Raw genomic sequence first — 15,988 nt, forward strand, 5'->3', positions numbered from 1 at the left:
TACTTATGGGCTGTCTGCCCCTAAATTTTGTTAATGTGAGATAAATAGCAGAAGGAAATAAAGTAATGATATTAAAAAACACATTAAACTGTGTTGTCAGATAGTCCTTAGAGAATCCAAGGATATATGTTTTTGTAGCTATTTATTTAATTTGAGAAAATGCCCAACTCACTGACTGCAGAAAAAGTTGTTTCAAGTTACCTGGCACTTGAAACCTTTTTACTGGGGCCATAATTTTGGCACAAGTTTCAGGCTTCTCCACTCTTTCTAGCTCCACTGCCCTCTGTTCTGTCAGAGAGCATCTTGCCTGCAGGTGCAGGAGGCTCTGAGCCTGTGCAGCCTCAGGGGTGGTGAACAGCAAAGGTACCCCTTCTTCCCATTGACACCTGTTGTTTATAGTTCCCCTGCCACCTGCACCATTAATGTACCTTTCAGTATCTTTGAAGAAACAAAGATGAGCTGAGGTATTGAATGGGCATAAATATTCATGTGTTTGCATCAAGTCAACTGTTACATGGAGGGATCCTGCACCCTTTGGAGGCCTGGGGGTGATGGGGATAACTGCATGAATCTAAATATGTCCAAGACCTGGGGTGCCAGTGTGCACCTCCTCCTTTTTCTGACTGACAGGCACCAATTTCCTTCTTGGTTTCCTGGAGCAATGAGAGGCAGTGAAATGGGAAGCCTGGAGAAGATAGTAGGGATAGAGACACATTGCAGATAGTTTCTTTGGAGGGGGAACCTGATGAAAGCACCAGAAAGGGAGGGCAGCTGTAAAAAAGTCAGTCAGACTCCTGGGTTCACTGCAGTCTGCTTTGAGGCAGGATTGAATTTAAATTTGCCAACCCTGAGCATGTATTTTAATCAACACATTCTTAAAAAAACCATAGACTAGGAACTTTCTATAGCTTTTCTAGCTAGCTTGTGTCCAAATCCTCACCATCTTTCTTGAAGGTTTTTCCCAATACTTATCCTAAATCGTTCTTCTGAATAGTGAGCAGATTTTTGCTGCGCTGGAAAGGAGAACACTGAGCGTAGCTTTACCTTTTCAGCAGCTTATAAATCACTGTATCCTGTTTTCTCAATTATCAGTCTGCTCATATTCCCATTTTCCAGAAAAAATATTACTTTTCTCTTTTGCGTATAAATTACTTGTGTAAACCACTTCTCATTTTTAGAGCTCACTTCTGGACTCCCTAATTTCCCTATCATTCTACTAAATAACACCCTTCACGTGTCATGTACTATGTATGACTCCAAGAAGTCAGTGACCTCCACTTTAAAATTCTACAGTTATAAATGTGATCCTATCTTAATAAATTTTTAAAATATATTCCTGAATAAAATTTCTCTTTTTTTCATAATTTTATCCCATAACTCCATGTGGGTCCTTCCTGCGTTGTTGACACTCAGCCAGATACATCCCATTATACATGGGAGCTTTCTGCCTAAATTTAGCATTTTGTACTTGACTTTATTGAGTTTCATCTCACTGGGAACCACTTTACATTCCTGTTCTTCCTTGCAATTTCTCTTAACTCAGGTTGGTGTCATTCTCAAATCTGATATTCACATGCTCTGTTCCATCATCTCAGCTATTAAACACAATTTTGAAACTGCTAATGACTCTGACCCCTGTACAACTACACTTCAATGCCCTTGAAGAGTGACAGAGAATCTTTGATTAACTTTTGTGAGGAGGACTTCATCAAGTTGCCATATACCTACTTTTAACGATTGCATCTGCAGGATATTTGTCTACTGCAGTTATAAGAACCTCACTAAAACCAGAATGAATCATAACAACCCTCTAAAGTCACAAGGCTGGCTACTCTGCCAAAGAAAAGAAGTAGGCTGGTTCAGTGGGATGCATTATTTACAGGTCTGTGTGGCTGTTTTTATTCCATCTTATCCTCAAGATCCATGCTTTCTGTGGATCGAAGCTGAAGTGATGGGTATGTGATATCGTGGGTTCAATTTTTTCTGCTTTTTAAAGATAAGTCTTTTGCTTTCCCTCTTGCAGTTCTCTTCATCAGATGGCTTACATATATCTCGCTTAGGAACTCTTTCTCTTTCTTTTATTTCCTATTCCTCTATCACCACCATAGATGAAAATAATTCAATGATTGCAGTTAACTCTTTTTATGCCAAGGAAGCACACCATACATCTGCATTTTTTCATAAGTTATGTTGGAAAGGATGGATAAATATAATTGCCTGGCAAAAGATTCACAATAGTACAGCCCAGATGAAAACAATCCTCCCTACTGGTTGGACAATAGCCTTACCTACAGACAAGTCCAAAAGTCAAATGGACTGTTCCATCTCACCCCCAAAATGTATGATTCACCCCACACCTGTAACCCAACCCTGAAACATCAGATGTCTGTAACCCCATTGGCCCAAGTCTTGTTCCAGCCCACCTTGAAGCCCCTGATAAGGGGTCTCCGAGGGGCCAGATGCCCTCTTGGAACCCCCACTGTCTTGGAACTTCCACCCTCTCCTGGAGCATCCTCTTGTCTCCCTCTACCCCTTGTCTCTCCCCTTCCCCATCCCCTCAGGCCTTGCCACATGCTGTGTCTGGCAGCTCCAAGCAAGACCTTTCACCATCCCTAATAAACCTGATATCCTAAGAGTAGCCTTCAGAGATCTCTCGTCTCCATTCATCTAAGCCCTCCTGGAGCACAGCATTCCCTACAAAATTAATTTGCTTTTTCTCTCTTGAAGTGGTAATCTAGACTTGCTCTTAATTTAGTTAGCACATCTCTCTCTTGGTTCCCCTAATTTTGCTGTAGTCTTCATGTCACTTTTAACCTTATCCTCTGATTTAAAGACTGCTCTTTTCCCCCATATTTTTTCAGATTATCTGTTTGATTTTCTACTCCCCAAACAACTCCTGGGATAATTCTATTGGTCTAATTATCTTATATTTTTCCTTTACAGTGATTCAGCTTGTCTCTTTGCTTTTCACATAATCTCCTTTAATAGTTGTCTGTCTTTGGCATATCTTTGTATTTAAATTGGTTGACTTTGTCTAGAAATTCTTCCCACCAATTTCCTACTTTCTTAGTTTGCTTTTTTCACTCCATAACTAATTCTGCTGCTTTTTCTCTGCCAATTCCTCAGACTAATGAATTTTAGAAGTTACTTTAGTGGAAATCATCTTCCACTTGTAAGAAATTCTCATCTATTCTCAATTCCTCCCACTCAAACCTAAACTGAACCAACTAAAAACCTGAGATCCTCCCCTGGCAGAAGACTCTGCCTTACAGCATGTTTTAGTTAGGTACCTGCTCATGGCAGGGGAAGTTGGACTAGGTGGCCTTTGAAGGTCCCTTCCAGCCCAATTAGCCTGTGATTCTGACAATACTGACTTGGACAACCAGTGGACTCTCTTTCTGAAAAAAGGGTCCATCAGCCTTGTTCCTTCTCTTGTAAAAAAAAAAAAAAAAAAAAATCTAATATACACTAAAAAAGGCATCTAAATAACACTATATATGATATAGTGTTAAATACAAATCTACATAATTGCAAATTCAAAAATAAACCATATTTTTGTGTCTCTTTCCAAGGCGAATACCCAGAAAACATTAATTAGGACTGGAAAGAACACTCTGGGATAGTCACATGGAAATCAGTTGTTTAGTACTGTACATAAACCGAATGGTCTTCACCTAAAAAAGATTAATTCATAAATTGCTCCCAAACATTATTTTTCATTTCCACATTACACTAAACTGATACAGTTTTAAAATACTTTATTATTTTTTGCCTTCCAGAAGAAAGTGTTCTAGGTAGGATAAAGATACAAATTGACTGATTTTACAATCACATGTTCATTATTTCAGTTCATTGCACGGGATTTAAAAATACTGTTATGGCCTGATTGCAATGTATTTCGTTTCAAAAATAGTGAGATTGCACTTTTGTTAAAAAAATACACACAGAGATAGAAATTGTTCTCACACCTGCAACTTCAATACCTTTGAAAAATTATCAAGTCTTTAAATTTCTTTTGTTTAAAAAGAAAATAGGGCAATGATTTATAAAAAAACCCAGCACACATTTCAGTAACTGCTTCTACAGGTAAGTACAACATTTTATCCTTTCACCATTTATTTCTGCTGTGATACCAACTTCCTTTGCTTTCAGCTTTTACGAAGACACAATGGTCTCTACTAAGCCTTTGTGATAGCTGTGATTGAGCTGCTGCTTATGCACTGCTTTCAGCCCTCAGGTATCTCACACATCTGCCAGCTGCAGGAATTGATGCCAGAATCTCTGGAAATGCAATGGACAGCAGTTATGCAGCTTTGCAAGGAGCACAAGTCTTCAGCATTCTCTCTCCCAGTTCCTGGTTTCTCAAAGTGTTCTCAAAGGTTCAGAAGCATGTGGACTGAAGTCCAATATGTTTTAGCCACCAGCAACTTTAAATGCTCACTGCCTGTAAAATGGCCTTTGTTAGAAACCTTATTTCTATAGGAATGTCATTTGTGAATGTCATTTGAGTTGATCTTAACAGCATGACATTTATTTTTCTAAGAGTACAATATTTTCCAAATTACTACAGATTTTGAAAATTACTCTGCAAAAGCATTCTGGCTTTTCCACTTAGGTGTAGACTGTTGTACAAATCAGACTCCGGACTATTCAGAAACAGAGGTCTCTTTTTTGTTCCTGTCCATTCCTGCAACCTCACCTGCCTTCAGGGAGAGATCATATTTTCCCTTGAACCTCCCAAGTGACCTGCTCCCTCTCTGGGGTCTTCTAGATGCTTTTGTGTTCTTGTTCCCTTTGCTCCTTTCTACTTTGTTTTTCCAATTTTCCTTATTATTGCTTTTGATGTTTCATATGGAAAAAAATAGAATATTGTTTCATTTCTAAGAATGCCCATGTCCCTGTCAACTTCCCATTGTTACTCACCCTGAGGCATCCTCTCCCACATCTTCTGACCCAAACTGCCTATCCTCCAGTTCTCTCCTGGTCAGCCTCAGTCTCCATTGCTCCCCACTCCTTCTGATATGCACATTATTTATGCAATACACATCCTCACCCCAACTCCACAGATCTCTTCCCCCTCTATGGTTTTCACTCCCTGCTGCCAAAACTAGTGCTGCTGCTTCTACAGAATCTGTTTTACAGATCTATCACTTCCATACTTCTAATATATTATTTCATTTAATATATTGTCATTTTCACTGTAAATTGTTTCCTTTGGGAGAAAAAACAGAATATAAGTTCTTGGTTAGTCTGTACATGGGATTAGTCGATTAGTCCATTGTTGGAGGTTGACTCAACTTCATGTTAGAGTCTCAGCTGCCCCCTTGAGCTCTTTCTTACTTCATTTGGAGTCTTCAGGGAAACTGGAACTGTATACAGCTTTTGAAGCTTTGCATTTTATCAGTTTCTCATCTCAATTCCAGTGTTCTCGGAGACACCTAAGAAGAGAAAGAAGAACACAACAGCCAAGAACACATTAATCACATTCACCTTTCTATGTTCAGTGAAGGAGCCAAGGCTTTAAATGTGCTAATAAAAATCCCAGTGGGTGAATTATCTTTTTCCAAAAGAAACTGGCAAATAGTACTTTTTTTCAAGACTCATGCTTATGGCATGAAGTGGTAATAATCCCCCATTTCCAAGGCTTTCTCTTTTGCCAAGGCACTCACCCCCAGCAGGTGGGTCTGCTGGAGGATGCCTTCTCTAGGAGCAATGAAGACCCCGTCTGCAGCTCCCTCTGGCTGCAGAAGGGTCATTTTGAAGTGGGTGGGGAATATGCTGAAAGAAATGGGGAATCTCCTGTGGTAAGCTTTTACTTTGAAAGAAAGCTCAGCAGTTTTTCTGGTTACAGATAACTGTGAGGGTTGTTCCATGTGTCTTAGGGATATGAAATTTATTATCAGGAAATCACAAGTAACTCACATTAATTCTTGTAAAGGGTTGCAGTGCTCAGGCATAGTTGAAAAGCAGCTTGATGTTAGAGGACCATTTCTCTCAGGAGAAAGAGCATCAGCCTCAGAGCATTTATTGCAGTCACTTGCAATGTCCCCTCAGTGGCACAGGCATGGCTTAAGTCCTCAGTTCTCAGTTCTCAGACAGCAGAAGCATTTGAAGCCCAGCACAACGCTTTCCTGAGGCTATGGGAAGAGACCCTGCTCCAGCTATCACATGCAGAGTAGGAAATTCATTGCCAGCATGCAGAAGGCATGGAGGACATCTGCAGGAACGCTGGCAGCTGGGACAAGGTGGTCTGAGGTGTCCTTTGGAACATGAGTGTGAAGAGAGCAACAAATGGGGCAGTCAAACAGCATCACAAAACCGGGGCTGTAATTTCTTTGCAAGAAACTCACATTGACTGTCCAAATTGTGAAATGTATGAAAAATGGGCAGAAAAAAGAAAGACAGTAGAAGATTACTGGCCAGTGTTATCTAGTAGTTTTAATTCTATTTTTAGATTAATCTCCTATTATTTTGATTTCTGACCTACAGTTTTTGAAGTTGTGAGAGCTGATGTTCTGAGGCTGTTGTTAGGTTTGCACAAAGGTCCCAGCAAACACAGCTGCACATGCACTGGAGATGGAAAGCAGGAGTTCAGTATCCAGTGGTCTGAGTTTAGAGGTACAATTGCTGTATGAATGACAGAAGAGCACCATTGGCTTCCACCGTTTTTTCTTTTTGCATGCCTCTACAGAAATGTAGTACTAATCAGTCTTCATAGATTGAGAATAGTTAGGTCATTAAGCAGAGTTGCATTAAAGCTAGAATTACCTGAGAAGCCTAAGTGTGTTTGATCAGCAGGTCCAAAGACACACAAACAGTAATTTTATCTTCATCACCTTTGAAAATGCCAATAGGAAAATGCTGAAGATAGCCCAGCATCTTGCCATTAGAAACAGATGGTTAGAAGAACCTGTACCCTGCTAACAATGTCATCATCTTCTGTGTAAGACAGCCAGTCCAGCTGGAACAGTTGCCTCCAATTAACGTGGGGTGGAAGAGAAGCATCTCACAATTGGCAAATGCCTCATTTAACCAGGCTCAGACAGGAGGTTGTTAATGTGATGAAAATATACATGTTTATGTTTAGCCATTTGAAAATGACCTACACCTTCTCAATCTACAATAAGGAAATCAGTGCAAAAAAATCCCTGGGATTTACAAGAAGAAAAAAACCCAAACAACTACTGGTTTTACTGCATATAACACAAAATAACAACTACCTAAGCATTGGTTTTGTTCAATTGCATACAGCCTGATTTGAAATATTAAATCCTCACGGGCTTGATTTGAAAATGCAATAGATACATGTGATAACATAGTAAAAATGGACCGCAGTGACCTTAGCAAATAATTAACTGTAGGTTTTGTTATGAATAACTTTACAAGGATAACTGGATTATAAAACTTCTGCACTAAAAGTTAAAGCACATAGGCTGGAGTATAATTGAGACACCTATATGTTGCACTAATGTAGTTTTTCTGCTTTCAGATAAGCTATTTGTACTAAGTGTTGTACTATAATATTGCTAGATCGCAAAATCAAGTTCGAAGCTTAAATGGACCTTGGGCAGAATGTCAACAGAAATGACATCCAGAGAGCTTGATTGCTGTCCTTAAAATGCAATATTTTACAGCTCTGACAAATGAACTGCCACAGTGCACAAAGTGAAGTATTACACTGACTTAGTGTGATAGATTTTATTCTGTGGGGGAAAATAATTGGATTTCCATAAACCTTAAAGAAGGAAGAGATGCTGGATTTATATAAATCCAGTACAATTGTTAAAGACAAACAGAGGTTCTGCCCATGAAATGCACATTACAAAACTGTCAAGGAGAAAAGAAGGAAGAGCTGTTCCATGGCTTGTTCTAGGAAGGAGCTGTGCCAAAACTCTTCTGAAAAAGCCTTGAATTTCCTTTCAATAAACAATGTTTTGCAGTGCTATATGTAATGTTGCTCCTAAGTTCTAGCTGGTTTACGTGAACCTTGGATCCTAATGACTATGCACAGATCTTAAAAATTGTTTGTGTTCTCCCTCCTTCTCCCTCGAGGTGAATATATTGGTGAGGAAATGAGTAGGTTAGAAGGTGAGGAAAGTTGAGAAGAAAATATATTCTGAAACTTATTTTAATATCTGTTGCACACTGAGTAAGAGACAGTGGATTGCTCAGAGAAGCTGTGGATGCCCCACCCCGGCGAGTATTCAATGCACAGTTGGATAGGGCTCTGAGCATCCTGGTCTAGTGAAATGGGTCACTCCCTGTGGCCAGGAGTTTGGAACTAGATGATCTTTAAGATCCTTTCCAGCCCAAGCCTTTCTATGATTCTATCAATATATTAGTCGCATCATACCCAAAATAAGAAGCATGCATTGTTTCTAGTCAGTTGTTTTAGCTTTTGTATCTAGCAATATCCTTGATTTTTATTTTTTATTTTAGTTCAAAAAACTTAAATCCATTGTTTCAGAACAATTGAAAATTGGATGTATCTGATAAGACAACAAAGGGAATGCCAGGTTTTACATGTAAATCCATATTTTCCTAATCACGTATACTACCCTGCTAAGTGTGATGAAGAAGGGTTGCCTTAGAGCATTATAGTAAGAGAAGGGTGACTAAAAATCCCCACTGATCTTTCATCCAGGTCATGAATAGGACCTCAGGAGATGCTGTGTACAACGTGAAGTAATTCTACATGGAGTGGGTGTCATTCCTTGGTAACTGCCCAAAGTCCGGTAGCAGCACTCATCTCTTGGAAGATTTGGCAGAGGGCAAAGCATCAAAAAAGGTTGATCAGAGCCTGTAGAGGATGGGACAGAGATGGGCTGGGCTTGACTCAGGGGGATCTTTCCAGTATATATACACACCTGATGGGAAAGTGAGAAGAGTGAGCCAGGGTATTTCATTGGTACACAATGGGGGCAATGTGCACAAAACTGAAACAAAATTACAATTAGTGTTGTTCCTGTGAAGTTAACCAGGCACCAGCACAGGTTGTCTGGAGAGGTTGTGTAGTTTCTGTCCTTGGACATACTCAAAATCCACCTGGATATGGTCCTGGGCAGCCAGGTCTTGTGGACCCTGCTGCAGATAGGGATGGACCAGAAGTGCCTGTCAGCTCCAGCCACTCTGTGGTACAGTGTCTGTCGCCCACAGTCAGGGAGACAGAGACAGGGATGCACCCATATCCCCAGCATTTGCCTGTGGTTCCTCTGTGGAGCATGCTCTGCTCCCAAGTGCTCAGAATACAATTATTGGTTTTATGGGGGAGAGATTTATACGAAAGCATCCACAATATTATGAGGGCTGCCTGCTACTGGATTAAAGTCTGATCAGACAAGCTGTGAAGTGCTATCTTTTGGGTTAGAGCTCCATACACAGCAGGACTTTGTCACTGCCAACCCTGCAGCAAGTTTTGGACAAATACCTAAAAAAGGGGTGGTGACATTTTCTGTGCTTTCAAGGGAGAAGTGATCCCAGGTGTGCTGACAGGGTTGGTCAAAGGGGAGGGCTGAGCTTGTCACCAAGCACAGTCCTACAGAAAATTTATGGGAAATTGTCCCAGGGAACAGCACCAAGGCAGAGATCATATTACCTCAGAAACTCTGCAATTTTGCTGAGCAGAAATTGCTCAGGTAGCTGCATTATAGCATTGCTGTAAAATGGGATTATATGGGTATCTAAAATCAGTTATAGATCAGTACATTCAAAGAGTCTAAGTTTTTATTCCTACCTTTGATCATCTTCATCTCTGCTTAGCATGGACTACCTGCACTTTGAAAGCTGGTTTGGAGTAGAAGAAAAATTAGAAACGATTAAAGCAAAACATCCTGAAACTTCTTTTCCTAAATGTTTGTAAATAGCTTTATTTATCAAAGGAAGAACCTCTCCTGTTCACACTTTCCCACTCAGTAACCTGGTATTTTCAGCAAAGAGCATTTAATCACAGAACTCATGACAGAGAAAGAGCCTTTTCAAATGGAGCAAACTCATGGCAGTGACAGGAGCTGGTGAGTTACCAGGAGACCATATGGGGGTCTGCATTGCAATTTTACAATTGATGTGTGTTTTATTCTTTTAGGCTGGAAAAACTGAGCAGATGCAAAAAGTACAAATATAAAGGCAGATATAAAGGCAGAAATCCTTCCCTTTAACACCCTCACAGTGTCCTTTCAAGGCTAGTGGTGGAGGATGCATATCTTTTGACAAGTTTAACTGCCAATAAACAGATTTGCTTACTATTTAGAAGTATTAGAATTTTAATGTGCTGGGTGCTTCCCAGAAGTGACCCTGCAGACCCTTAGAATGTTTTTGCAGCTGCAGATATGTTTGTGTCCAGTAGAAAATGGCTTAAGATCACAAATTTAAGTACTGCTGTATAGTGCATATCACTGAACAGATGTCAAAAGATAATTATCCACCTGAACCAGATGGCCAGCTAAAAGAGAGACTCCTATTTATTAGATTCTTGATTTTTTTTCTTAATGTTTAGTGAACATAATAAGGGAAGAAGTGGTAAATGAAAAGGTCTGAGAGAATCGAGACTTTCTGGTTATGGGAAGTTCTCTGGCTTGATTTTGTAATGTTCTTTCCCAGAGGTACCCATTAGGATCACTTCTAGTAAGACTAGGGTGATGAATAAAAATATGTTTTTGTTTTGCACTTGGCTTTGCATTAATCTCTTGTACCATGCAGAGATCTGTCAGAGTGTCACAGTTAAGAGCTAGTTCAGCATGGCAGAAGCAAAGGCAATCTCAGGTTGCTAGAGGAAAACTGTGACTCTACAATGCTTGTCTCACCTTGTGATATCAATGCCCCCTCTCTTCCTGTTCACTGCTCAAAACAAACATAACATCTGCTGAAAGTTTTCCTGCTTTTGGAGTAATCCACTTCTGGTGTGGAGAACCCAAATATCTTTTCAAGAAAGAGGATATTATTCACTATGCACACCCAGGAAACACAATGGTTTTTATCTGAAGGAAAGATGGGAGATTTAACTATGAGTAAAGCCTCAGTCCAATAGTTGTGAATATAAGAATAGAGGGGAAAATACAGCTTTTTCACTGTACTAGTCTTGTTTGTTTAAAAATATGAAGCTTATCTAGACTTACACATTAAGAACAGTAAATTAAAATTTCATAGTGAAAATGGAGACAATATTCAATAAATGTCAGTCCAAGTGACACGTAAGCCCCAAATCTAATAGTAATGAATATTTTATAGACATAGGTCAGTAAAACCATCAGGTGTTTGCATATCTCAAATGCCAGAAATAACAGAGCATCTGATGTTACTGAGCAGGGCTGCAGAAGCTAATCCTGTTCACACTGTGAGGAGCTGTTAAAGAATGATTGCAAGGATATCTAAAACCATATCAAATAATTCTAAGGGATCTCAGTCAGTCATCTCTGCTTCCTTATAACATTAAGCAGAGACAGCTCTGTTGTCCTCATTAGTGAAGGAGATACCATGTCTGAACAAGCTGCTGGAAACCTGAGAATCTCACTATTTTGGAAAGCCCATTTGCAAAGGATGCAATCATGTAACATGAAGGCAGTTGTCAGTCACTCACATCATCCATCTACTCACAGCTTTCTTTATGATCATTTTTGATTATTTTTTTACACCTACTGTAGAAAGGTTCTTATTTTTCTAGCCCAGGAGGATATTCAGAAATCACAAATTAAGCATCATCTCAAAAACAGGGAAAAGAAATGAGAGCACTACTAAATGCTTAGGTTTAACATGATGAGATTTTCCTTTTCTTTCATTCATTTAAACAGTGAAGAGAGCTTTTATAATGGAAAAATGTCATTTTATCCCAGCATCACATCTGTCAACTCTGACACATTTTTGTTTGGGTCAAGAACATGAGTTTTCAGAAGCTGGTCCAGAGGTGACAGGTACCTTTTAAGTAGTTTCTGACAGGATCAGATGTATGTTCCCCTGAAAAAAGAAACTTAAATTCAAGGTGGCTTCAGCTGCTTCCTGACAGTTGCAGTGCTGCCCCATGGTGGGAGTTTCCTCTGGTGGAAGCAGAGAGGTGATTGGAAAAGTAAAGCAGCACTGACAGTCAAAGTATCTCATTATTTACCTTTCCCTACACATTACCTTTCCCTGAAAAGCCTGCATGGGAGCCTGTGCTGAATTGTTATACTCCTAATGGCTCCTGGATGTTTATCAAAGCAGAACCCTTTCCCTGAATACTGTCATATATGACAAGCACCAGTCTAGAGCCATCTTCTCAGCATCTGCAGCTCCCTCTGATGATAAAAAGAGGAATTCTGGCATGAAATTCTGGTGAGCCTCTCAAACCACAGAAGGTTTTATAGAATCATGGAGTGTTTTGGGTTGGAAGGGACCATAATGGTCATTTAGTTCCCACTCCTCCATTGTGGGCGGGGATCTCTTCCGCTAGATCAGGCTGGACAAAGTGCCATCCAGGCTGGCCTTGAACTCTTCTAAAGATGGGGCACCCACAGCTTCTCTGGACAATCTGTTCCAGTGCCTCACCAATGTTATAGTAAGGAATTCCTTCCTAATATCCAATATAAATCTGCCCACTTTCAATTTAAAGCCATTACCCATTGTCCAGCAGTCTTTCAGGACACCCTGGGACACTGAGAGGTGTTATAAGGTTTGTCCAGAACCTTCTCTTTTCCAGGCTGAACAACCTCAGCTCTTTCAGCCTGTCCCTATGAGAGAGATGCTCTTTGTGGAGCCCATTTTCATGGCCATCCTCTGGATCTGCACCAGGATGATGAAGTCCTTCTTATGTTGTCATGACCCCAGAGCTGGACTCAGTGCTGTCACAAGAGTGAAATAAAGGGGGAGAATCCCATCCCCGACCTGCTGGTCACAGTTCTTTTGATGCAGCCCAGAATATGGTTGCCTATCTGGGCTGCAAGAACACATTGCAGGCATGCATTCAGCTTCTCATCGACCAACAACCCTGAGTCTTTCTCCTCAGGTGTGCTCTCAACATATTGCCTGCCCAGCCTGTGTCTGTGTTTGTGGTTCAGCAAGAACTACCATTCCAGGAGAGATTAATGGTCTCTTGTGATGAAAAGATAAGTGTATACTTTCCTCAGTTGGAATTAAATCTGGAGGAAATAAGGTTCTACAAAGAGCAGAGAAATCACAGGTGGCAGAGATAATAGGAACAAAAGAAGAAGAAAACGTAATAAAATCTGAGGCCATTTATCAGTTGGTAGTGAAGGGATTGCAGCTTGCAGCAGAGAGAGACAAATTCTTTTTTCCTTGATGCAGAAAGAAACCGTAGAAAAATCCTCCACTGAGGGATTCTTTGGAGCCTGTCAGGCCAGGATGAAAAATATATTTCTGAAGTGCTCAATTCCCACCCATTATGGTGCCTAATTATATGGACATTTGAGAACAAAATCTTTTCTTATCCCAAAACTGTGTGTGTGAGCTGGGAAAAAAGCAACCAAAAACTAGTCCTCTTTCTTGACTGCTGGAGTTTATGTTGGAACAGAGTGTAATAAGTGCTTCCTGAATACTTTTTGCTCTACATTTTATTCCCCATATAATAATAAGAAATAATATTTATTTTTTATTATTATATGGGAAATTTTATTCCTCAGCATCATTATGTGTAGAAAAACAATAAACTCTTTATGATCAACTCACTGAGCAGGAAAACAGTGAGAAGTGCCTAGTTGCTCTCGCAAGTGTATACCTGGATATGGTGGATACTGGTATTTAAATTAATTAACTTGTCAGCCTGGCCTCCTCCTCTGTGGCATCCCATGTGGATATCCCCAGTCATACCTGCATCAGCTGGAAAGTGTCTGTTCCTCACACTCTGTTTACTTCATTCAACCCATATTATCTATCTGAATACAGGGGTTGATGTAGCTACCAACCCAACAGCCTTACACCTGTTGTCAATGGACAGAAGGACAGGACCTCTCAACATCTTGTGAACTTCTAGCCAAGTGGTTGAAATTCACCCAGTTTTTGTGGGCTTAATCTTGGTCTCACCATCAAAGACAGGAAAAAACTTTATTGGCTTTTGTGGGAGTGCAAAGAGATACAAAACTTAGCTGGGAGCGGGGTTTGCCTTTGGAGGGAGAGGAGAGCTGCACAGTGGCAGAAGCCTTCCCCCAAAATTGCCAGGAGTGCTCCAGAGGGACAGCAGGAGCAGAACTTCTTGGTGTGTGTCTGTTCTCTCACGCGATGCGTCAGGAAGAGTTATCCGCCCGCAGCTCCGCTGACTCCTGACAATGACATGATTTAATTCACGAGGCATTCGGTACAGGCCCTGCAACAGCAAGAAAATGGCATGCATTCAGATATGTAAATTGAATTACTCTGTTTTACACACAGAATTTCAGTCATTAGAGGGAGAGATAATGACTTGCAATATGTTTTTGAGGAGAAACACACAATGTTAATCTTATTTACTTTACACTTTAATTTCCTAATGTGCACATGTGCATGTAGGTCTTGTTTGTGCAAATGTCAGTTATCAAAGAAATTTCAGGCTATGATTAATTTTATATTACTGTCCCTTAGGCTTGAGCAGATGGGCAAAGTTCAGGAACTAGCAGGGCTGCCTGCATTAAGAAGAGAAATCCATGATGTGCACAAGGTAGATTCTTGCTACAAAGTTGCTTACACACATACAGACATGCAGATACACACATACAGTTCTGTGGCAAGTAAAGAAAATAAGAAAACATGAAAAAATTCAAGAAGTATTTTATTCAAATTATTCTTTTCTTTCCAGAATGAAAATATTTTATTTGCAATCACTTATAGATTATTTGCATTGTCTGACTGATCTGAAACATATCAAGTTGTGATTTGACAATTCTATGCAACACTATATAATGAATTTCTGCTTTGATGCAGTCTCACAGGAGCTGCACTTTCAGAACTCTTTTTCTTTAAAGAGCTGTAAGTTCTCTGACAGATACAGCCGTTCTCTGATGGAGCAGTGTGGTAAATCCTAGGAGATATACATTGGAGCTGCAAATGGGTTATCCCACCTGAGGCATTCCAGTGGCTCGTAGAGGACCAGTTCCGACATCCCAGGATATACCATCCTCGACAGGGAAACACCACCTCTTGCAGGATGACCTGTGTTTCCAGCCAGTTCAGTGTCAGACTCTTCTGTGTGGCAATGTTGTGTCCTAATCATAAAGTCCAAAATTAAAGGATTTTATGGTGGCTCTTTAAAATATCTTTCAGGTAAGTGTCCCTCCTGAAATACATAATTGTGTAGTACTTTTGTCCCAGTGGGACAAAATGGGATTAAAGTACATGCATCAATACAATAATTCCTCGGGAAACAAAGTATCTTATTTTTCTCTCCTAAAAGGAATTAAATTTTTGTTCTCCCTGCCCCCTAAGCAGAAACTATTTCTTTAATTTTGAACTGTGCCACGCTGGGGAATGCTGTACCCAGAAGGGACTGCAGAGTGATGTGACTGCTCTCTTGCTTGAGCCTGTGGCCAAGCCTTTGAGAGTGAGCTGCCACTGTCAAAGGCTGTAGCTGCCACTTCCTTCTAATCCATGACTGGTAGAAGCCCTTTTCCCTCCTTCAGCTGCCACAGAGGGATTAGAGCCATCGCTTAGTAAGCTCAAGGTCAGCTTTTCTCTCTCTTCTGGGGTGCCGCAAAAAGATTGGCTGCTCCTGTTTCAAAGCCAGGTGACATTTTGAAGCTTGGTGGCATTTGGGCCCTTTTGTAGGTCTAACATTAGAGTTTCCTCACGTGTACAGAAGCTGCAAATCATCTTGTCCTCCCCAGGATTTGTTCTCACACTGGCTGCAGTTATTTAGGATGAAGAAAGAACATTTCATTTTTTCCGTCTCAGGAAGACCAGTCACAATGTTGTGCTGAAAGCAGCAGAAAATGCCCTTCAGAATAACAACATAAAGTTTTATTAATGGCTTCTAAAATGTTCTGTTACAGCCTGCCGTTGTTTCCTTTTTTGTGACTACTACAAACATCTGCACAGC

The sequence above is a fragment of the Lonchura striata genome, chromosome 3, assembly GCF_046129695.1.
Source record: "Lonchura striata isolate bLonStr1 chromosome 3, bLonStr1.mat, whole genome shotgun sequence".
NCBI classification, from domain to species: domain Eukaryota; kingdom Metazoa; phylum Chordata; class Aves; order Passeriformes; family Estrildidae; genus Lonchura; species Lonchura striata.